Raw genomic sequence first — 7802 nt, 5'->3', positions numbered from 1 at the left:
TCCCCTGCCGAGTGAGTCACGCCTACCCCGAAAGGGAAATGGCTTAATGGTGTAATAATAATAATAATAATAATAATAATAATAATAATAATAATAATATTTCCAGTTCTATCTTTGGAACTGTTAAAAAATTATCATTTAAATCAGAAACACGTGCTATCAGAATGTGACATGTTGTAAAACATTTTCGATGTTACGGAACACAACATTTTTTTAAACCTGTCACCTTGACAGTATGTCATCAAATCACATGTTCTTCTCAATTATCTTATCGTCTTTTCAAGAAAAGGAAGTTCCTCTTCATAAAGTTTTGTATATTTATATATTTTTGTTTTAAAAATATAGTATTATTAAGATTGTAACAAATTTTTTTAAACTGAAGTAGAAAACATCGTAAAAATTTGGTGAAATGCACTTGCAATTAGGCTTCCGTGGATTTATAATTTCGGATCTATTCCATTGGGATTCAACAGAAATTCAATAGCAGCCATTGGATAGAACTTTCTTTAAAAATATTTTTTATTTGAAACTAAACAATTACAAGATAATATAAACACATATAATTTTAAGAAGTGAAAGACTGAGTTTTTTAAATACTAATTTCATGTCAATTCGGAGTATAAATAAAATTAACCATCAGATGTTGATTATTATTTTACTTGGAAAACAAGCGATATTTTTAATCGTACACATGCGTATCGCAAAATTGCGGTTTTGTGACATGCATTTATTTACTGAATGTTGGAACATAAATTCTAAAGTTATGATTAAATTATTAAGGTTTTGTGTGCAGTCCTAGACAAAAATTGAGATATTTCATGAACTGACATTTTTTAATTACATTAGAAAAATTTCATATTATATTGCTTTGACGCACGTCATATAAATGTTAATGTCAACAATATACGTACTTGTTACTTGAGGAACTCAAGTTTATATTTGGACATTTCAATGAAAGTGTACGATTGTACGACCATGCGTAAAGATACATTAATGAATGTTAAAAAACGTACTATTATAGGAATTTGAATTTTTTCATATTATTCATATTAATAGTCACCAAAAGCTTACGAAACATATCCTTTTTTTAGTTTTAACGAATAATGCGTTTTGTTAAGTAATTTGACGTGACGCACGTACATTTAGACCGCTTTTCGTGGGAAGGCCCGCATATTTATAAAAACGCACAATGAAAACAAAGTGTTATTTTAACACTGATTCCGGAAATACAATGACGTTCAGAAAATTGTATATTTGGCATATACAAATTGAAATACATACACAAACATACGTTCCATATACAAATGTTAAAAATTGGCCCCAGGAATAAGATTTTTGCCATTTTATAAAATTTAAGTTACCATCCGCAACAAACGTTAAACTTAATTTTTTGCTGTGAACGTTTAGTTTACTGTGGGACAATATCTTTTTTCAGTGTTGCTCTAATCTCTAATTGCATAAATGGAAGTTTTGTTTATCAATACTCAATAGAATATTAAAAAATTAAAGCATGAATCAACAGCCCTTTAAGAGTTCAAGTGGCAATCATTTCTATGCGAATCGAAAAAAATAAGAAAATTTGAATTATTGGTGAATACCTTTCTGGAATAGCTATTATTCTATTTATGTTACTATTTAATATACGCATCTCGAAGCCCGGCACTTTACTTCAATTAATAATTACATAAATGCAAAATTACTGTATTGACTCTATTCAATACCAACGCATATAATTAGTACGAACATTTAACTAGTGTGTGTTATTCGCTTCGCCAATATCGGTATGCTTCTGTCATTGACGGTTGGTGTGAATAAGGGGACTTTTGTTAGAAAAGGCATGCTCGCATTCTTTTAATTATAATCGTGCATTATTTTACAGTTTTACTGTTCCTAACAGTCTTATTAAGCTATCTTGCCAATGCCAATTAAAACCAAAATTCTCCTTTGAAGTTATTAATAATGAAACTTTGATCCATATATACACTCCCAATGGGGCGCTTATGGATCAACTTTTTACATTCTCATCATTTATGATTGAGAAAGTATTAGAAATGTCGGAAATTTGACTCCGAAAATCAGGTTTTCACGATGGTGTCTGTCTGCCTGTCCGTCCGTAAACACGATAACTCTCGAAAAAATGAACGAATCAAATTCATCTTTGGCACACTTTTTTTAGGTCCTAAAAGAAAGGACGAGTTCGTGAACCAGCCATTTTTGATAAAAATTCAAAAAGTGAGCGCATTTTGAAAATTGTTGAGACCACTTTTTTCTGAATTTGAAAATTCTATGTACGGATATTTACAGTTTTAAAAAGAACAAACAATTTATCCTTATGACTTTTTTCGATAAAAAGAAAATTCTCAGAGTTATAGCGTTTTCAAACATTTTTTAATTAAACGAAAATCAAAATTTGAAGCCGAAAATCGCACGATACGAAAAAAAGTCAAGAGAAGAAAAACATTCCTTTTTGAAAGCCCTACAAGATTATCATAACCAACTTTTAGATTTTCTTCAAAAATCGAAAATTCAAATTTTGATTGCACAAAAATTAATGGAAAATAAAAAATTCCATTTTGTGGACAAATTATGTAGGATTCGAAAAAAGATGAATTAACAAAAATGGTTATCCCAAAAAAGATCTAGAATTTCGTTAAGAATCACTTCTTGATAGGATGTGTACTTTTTGTTTTATTCTTGAAATATAACGCTGAAAAAAAAAAGTGGAAAAACGACGAACGTTACGAGAAAAAAAATCCAACAAAACCTGTTTACAAATATCTGTCGGAAATCGAGCGCGCAGCGCGAGTGTCACGATGAGAATGTATGCCTCAAAGCCTACAGAGCTTTGAGAAACTTAATCTTTGACTATACTTAATGAAGTAGACAATTCAGAATATGAAGACGCATATAAATACTGCCATCTAAAAGAGATCTTTTTGATTAAGTTTTTTTCAAGCATTCCAAATGCAAATAATAAATATCCGAGCGACATTACAGAGTTTAGTATGAAGAATAATGTCAATTGACATTTTTTTAGATCTATCATTGATCCCCAGCAAATTTTGCCGTATTTATAGTTTCAAGTCCGGCGATTTTCTGAGTCAATAGGGAACATTCCGTTTCGATACTATTTTTTGCTACTTTGGAAAAATAGTACAATATTTTACTACTTTATCATTACATGAACAAGAATATTAAGTTATAAATACACGCAAAGTGTCATATAATCAAGAAAATTACACACTAAAAGCACACTAATGAATTGCTCATCACTTCACTATTCCCATAATAATACACTTTATCACTAATTTGCGAATTGTGTAGCAGATGGAAGCACTTTAGATTCTTATCACAAATCCTTAACATCCCGATTTTCTTTCATATAATATTTTGAGGTTAGATCTCTCTATTTTTATTTGCCTGACTCTATAACTATGCGAAACCTGGGAAATTTTGCAAGTTTCAATATGCTACAATTCTACATTAGGCCAGTTGTTTTCTGTGACCAGTCACTTACACTCGTATTTTATAAAGGGAGACTAGAAAAAGGGGTTACATATGTGAAAGATCACTCTTCTGTGACCAGTCACTGAATGTTTTATTTTATTTTGTTGAAGGAAGAGCTGGAAAAGGTTTCGAGATGTGACCAATCACTCTTCTGTGACCAGATACCGGGTCACAAAATTAAAATACGGCCAAAAATGCTTCTGTATACACTAGGTGTTTTTAAAGTATATCGAGGAATGTTAAGAAAAAATAAATTTTCGCAGGTTATAGGAAGAATCGTTTGAAAGTTTGTATTGGATTCTTTTCATATTTTTACACGTTTTACTGCCTGGCGCAAAAATATTAACATATTTTTTTAATCCGCTGGGCCTCGAATACTTGTTAAACATCATTTTTATCCATTTTTTATTTTAATGCGATTTATAATTTCTCCCGGGAAATACGGCATGCGACTTTTTGCAATAATACAAAAGATACTAGCAATTAACAAGTTCGCGCAATGCGCACACTTTCGCCTCAGTAATTTCTCTGCGCCCTCATTGAATATTTTTCATATTCGTTTTTGATCCTGAAAGATGCAAGTTGAAGTTTTTGAGATTTCTTGCCTTCATAATTCGACAGTCGCCTCGTTCTGAACTTTGGCTCAATTCTTAATGAAATTTCAAAGCTTCACACTTAAACTTTTGTTCTTTATTTTTGTTTTATGTCCCAAATGTTTACAGATTCGCTCATCTCATAATGCTTACGAAAAAAGTACTCTTAAGTTATATACTTCTTTACCAAACAAAGATGTGTTTCTGCATAAATTAGTACCGAATACTGCAATATGACTCAATCAGATGTTTTTGTTCCCCTCATGTCGCCTGAACGACTTTTTATACGAACTGGCACTGCATTCGACCCACTGAGTCACCTCACCATTTCGACAAGTTCGCATGCGTGTCGAGAATTCAAAATCGAAATTTTCAAGAAACATTTAATCTGGAAACTCACTGTAGTGATTGGAGCAATGCGTTGTCGATAGAAATCCGATATAACAAGTAGATCCAACCGGCGTCCTGCGTGGGACAAACTTATCTCAGCACTCGTTACATATGAATCTGAATGGCACGTACACAATTAAATTAGGACAAAAGTACAGTCGCGCGAAAGGGCGGGAAAGCTCATAATCGACACTTGCCGCGCGCGAATCGCGCCCTTATCGAGACAAAGAAATTGTTTCCTGTCTGCAAGTAGACGGAAGAGAACTCCGTCTTTAGAATCGCGGTAAGATGCAACACGATGCCAAGCGAACGATCGTGGCAACGGGTTTCGTGGTACTATGGCTATGGCAGTATAGTAAGTAAGTTTTACGTGTGTGCCCGCCCAGCATTCAGTTTGTCGGACGGGAGAGAGCGAGCGAAGGGTAGGAGGTATGACAGAGGCAGATGGCATTTCCGACTCGTACCGAGCAACTGCGGGAACAGCCGAAAGTCTCAGACAAACTGGTATATTTTCCAAGTCTACGTTAGATGGCTCTACTTCAGGCAAACGAGGCAAAACCGCGTAAAAGCAAAATGAGAATGACAGGATTTTAAGTTTAACGCCATATTTTTTCGGGACATGTTTTTCTAACGTGTTTGATTCTGTTTTGGGAACGTCCATTAATAACGTAAGGATTTTTTTTGAAATTCTTAACCTCCCCCATTCTTACGTAAAATTATATATTTTTACTTAATGTTATGTATACCAGCAAAATATCAAGAGTTTAGTCAGTTTTTAAGTGATTTTACGGAATTTAAAGGATCTTGAAGGATTGCGAGGGATTTGATATTTGAAAATATTTCTTTAAGGATTACGAGAGGTTTCACGGATTTCAAATGATTTTTAAAGATTTCAAGAGTTTAACACATTTGCCCAGTATACAATTTCAGAGAGAATCTCAATTTTTCAAAGAATTTCACCAAATTTTTAGAGACTTCAAGGCATTTAATCAATTTTCAAGAGATTTTACAAGATTTACAGACATATTAAAGGATTCCGGCAGATTTTTATGGATTTTGAAGAATTAAGAATAATTTTCACGGGTTGCAAAGGATTTTAAAAAATACCGAAACATTTTTTTCGATCGACAAAGGATTTTTAGGGATTTTAAGAGATAGCATAGTATTTTCAGGAATTTCAAAGTATGTCAAGGATTCTAATGGGATTTAGCAAAACTCAAAGTATTTCATACAATTTTAAACGATTTTGATGGATTTTAACGACTTTCGAGGGTTCAAAAGATTTCAAAGGATTACGAGAGCTTTCACATATTCCAAATGTTTTCAAATGATTCAAAATATTTTTTTTAGATAAACGGCAGTAGTCAATGTGTTATGGTTTTATGAATCTACAAGCCTAAAATATATAACAATGTTCCTGGCTCCAAATAGAAGGGTCTAGTGCATATAAAAGTCAAATTTTTAACAAATTGCAATATTGAATTTTAAAATATTAGATTTTAGAATACTGAGACGGTCAAAGCATAAAAATCTATATTTTGGGCATTAGGATTAGATCATGAGATGTTGCAAAATGTGTGTAATTTTCTTAGGTTATTTGTATTATTATTTATTATTCAAAATATTTGACCTGTAAAGCTACATAAATACTGAGTACATTGTAATATATTTAATGAAAATCATCAGATTGTTCCACCACCTTAAGCTTTAACAAAATTGATGCTTCTTCTGGCAACGCCATTCGCTGGGATTTTGACTTTGATCTAAAATTCAAAATTGTACATGTTAAACTATTTAATACAAATATTTTAATGTGTATTTCATTCCGCAAACGTTCAATCAAGAAAAATATTTGCAATTTTGTTTTCAAAATTATGTTCACAGCATGCCAAGTTCCCAAGAATTTTCTGTTCTGTGTCGTAGTATAAATATGTCATTGAATAAATTATGCCATTGAACAATGTATAATTATCAACATATACGTATATACTCAGAGCGTGAAAAAATATTTCAGATTTAAAAAGACAAATTTTTATTCAGTTAGAAAATATCAATGCCATAAATAAATACGATATGAAATCATTTGTATGAATAAATAGCTCTACTGTTTTCATAATACAGTTTCATACATTCTTTTACTTCCTGAAAACTGTAATTATGTCTTTAACGTCTAAAATCCTTGCTTAAAAAGGTGAACCAAAAAACTTCTAGCTACAAAATTTGTATTGTTTTATTTGATACTTCTACTCAGAGTTATGCTCAAACGATGATATCATATCATTTTGTTACAAAGTATCTTTATTCTAGTGAAATAATTTTAACTGTTTCAGATAAATAATTAAGACAATTTTGTAATTGGAGTGGAAATATTTTAGGGAAATTGTTCTACTGGATTTCACATTCTATGAAATATTCCTCGTGGAATACTTATATGAAAAATGCTATAATTATAGGGCAGACGTCAAATTAAAAGTGAAACTTACATCAATAATAGAGATCGGAGCAACAGTGTATCACCGCCAAACTCCTTATTTTCCGTTGTTTTTAAAAAACGCGGAAGCTTTTCCAGAAAAAAGAACCATACACAAAAAGAACGAAGAAGTTGATGATTTCGAGATACATTTTAAATAATAACTGACTTTTTCTGCTTCGATCCTGGCTATTATATACAGTTTCATTGTCATGTACCCTTCTCTTTTTGTTTCTTACCTAAACTAATATTTTCATTCTGGAGGATTTAGCTGCATTCGACGCCATGTGTATAGCATGTGTACACTGTACATGTGTCCATTTGTAAATCTTTAATATGTAGAACAGCATAAGTTTTGAAATTGGTTTGAAGAACCAAAGCTAGTAGTACCAATAATTAACTTGAATAAAAGTGTGGAGGGTATGCCATTCCTACCTTACTGACATTTTTTTAAACAAATCATATCCAAAATGTTTACACGAAATGAGATATAAAGTTGATAATTTGGCAAATTAAATAAAAGACACTAGTGAACGCTTTTGTGATCCTACAATTTTAAAATTACCATAAAATGTATTTTTGAAACATTTTTGAAAGGAATTTGTTTTTTTTTTTTAAATTAAATTGAGTTTTTCATTATTTTCGTGGAAAAGAAATGCAACAGAAGTTATCTTATTTTTACTTTGAGAGTATGAAAAACCTATTTACACTCCCTGGAAAAAATCTATAAATTAGATACATTTACTTACCAGTTCCATAACAAATTTGAAAGAGAGTGGTCTTTCATATACTCGGTTGGAGAAAAAGCAAAATAGAAAATTTTCATTTTGGTATAAATAAAC

The 7802-nt window shown here is 31.5% G+C and overlaps 1 protein-coding gene across 1 annotated transcript in view; it reads right to left on the bottom strand.

Annotated features, from left to right (window-relative positions):
- LOC117168730 overlaps positions 1-4833 on the bottom strand; it is a 134729-nt gene extending 129896 nt beyond the window's left edge. The window contains exon 1 of the mRNA XM_033354458.1: positions 4501-4833. The gene's annotated coding sequence lies outside the window, so the exon portion shown is untranslated. The remainder of the gene's footprint in view (positions 1-4500) is intronic.
- Between the last annotated feature and the right edge of the window lie 2969 nt (positions 4834-7802).

This window comes from Belonocnema kinseyi, chromosome 3, assembly GCF_010883055.1.
Source record: "Belonocnema kinseyi isolate 2016_QV_RU_SX_M_011 chromosome 3, B_treatae_v1, whole genome shotgun sequence".
Classification (NCBI taxonomy): domain Eukaryota; kingdom Metazoa; phylum Arthropoda; class Insecta; order Hymenoptera; family Cynipidae; genus Belonocnema; species Belonocnema kinseyi.
This window is presented reverse-complemented; position numbering and strand designations above follow the sequence as displayed.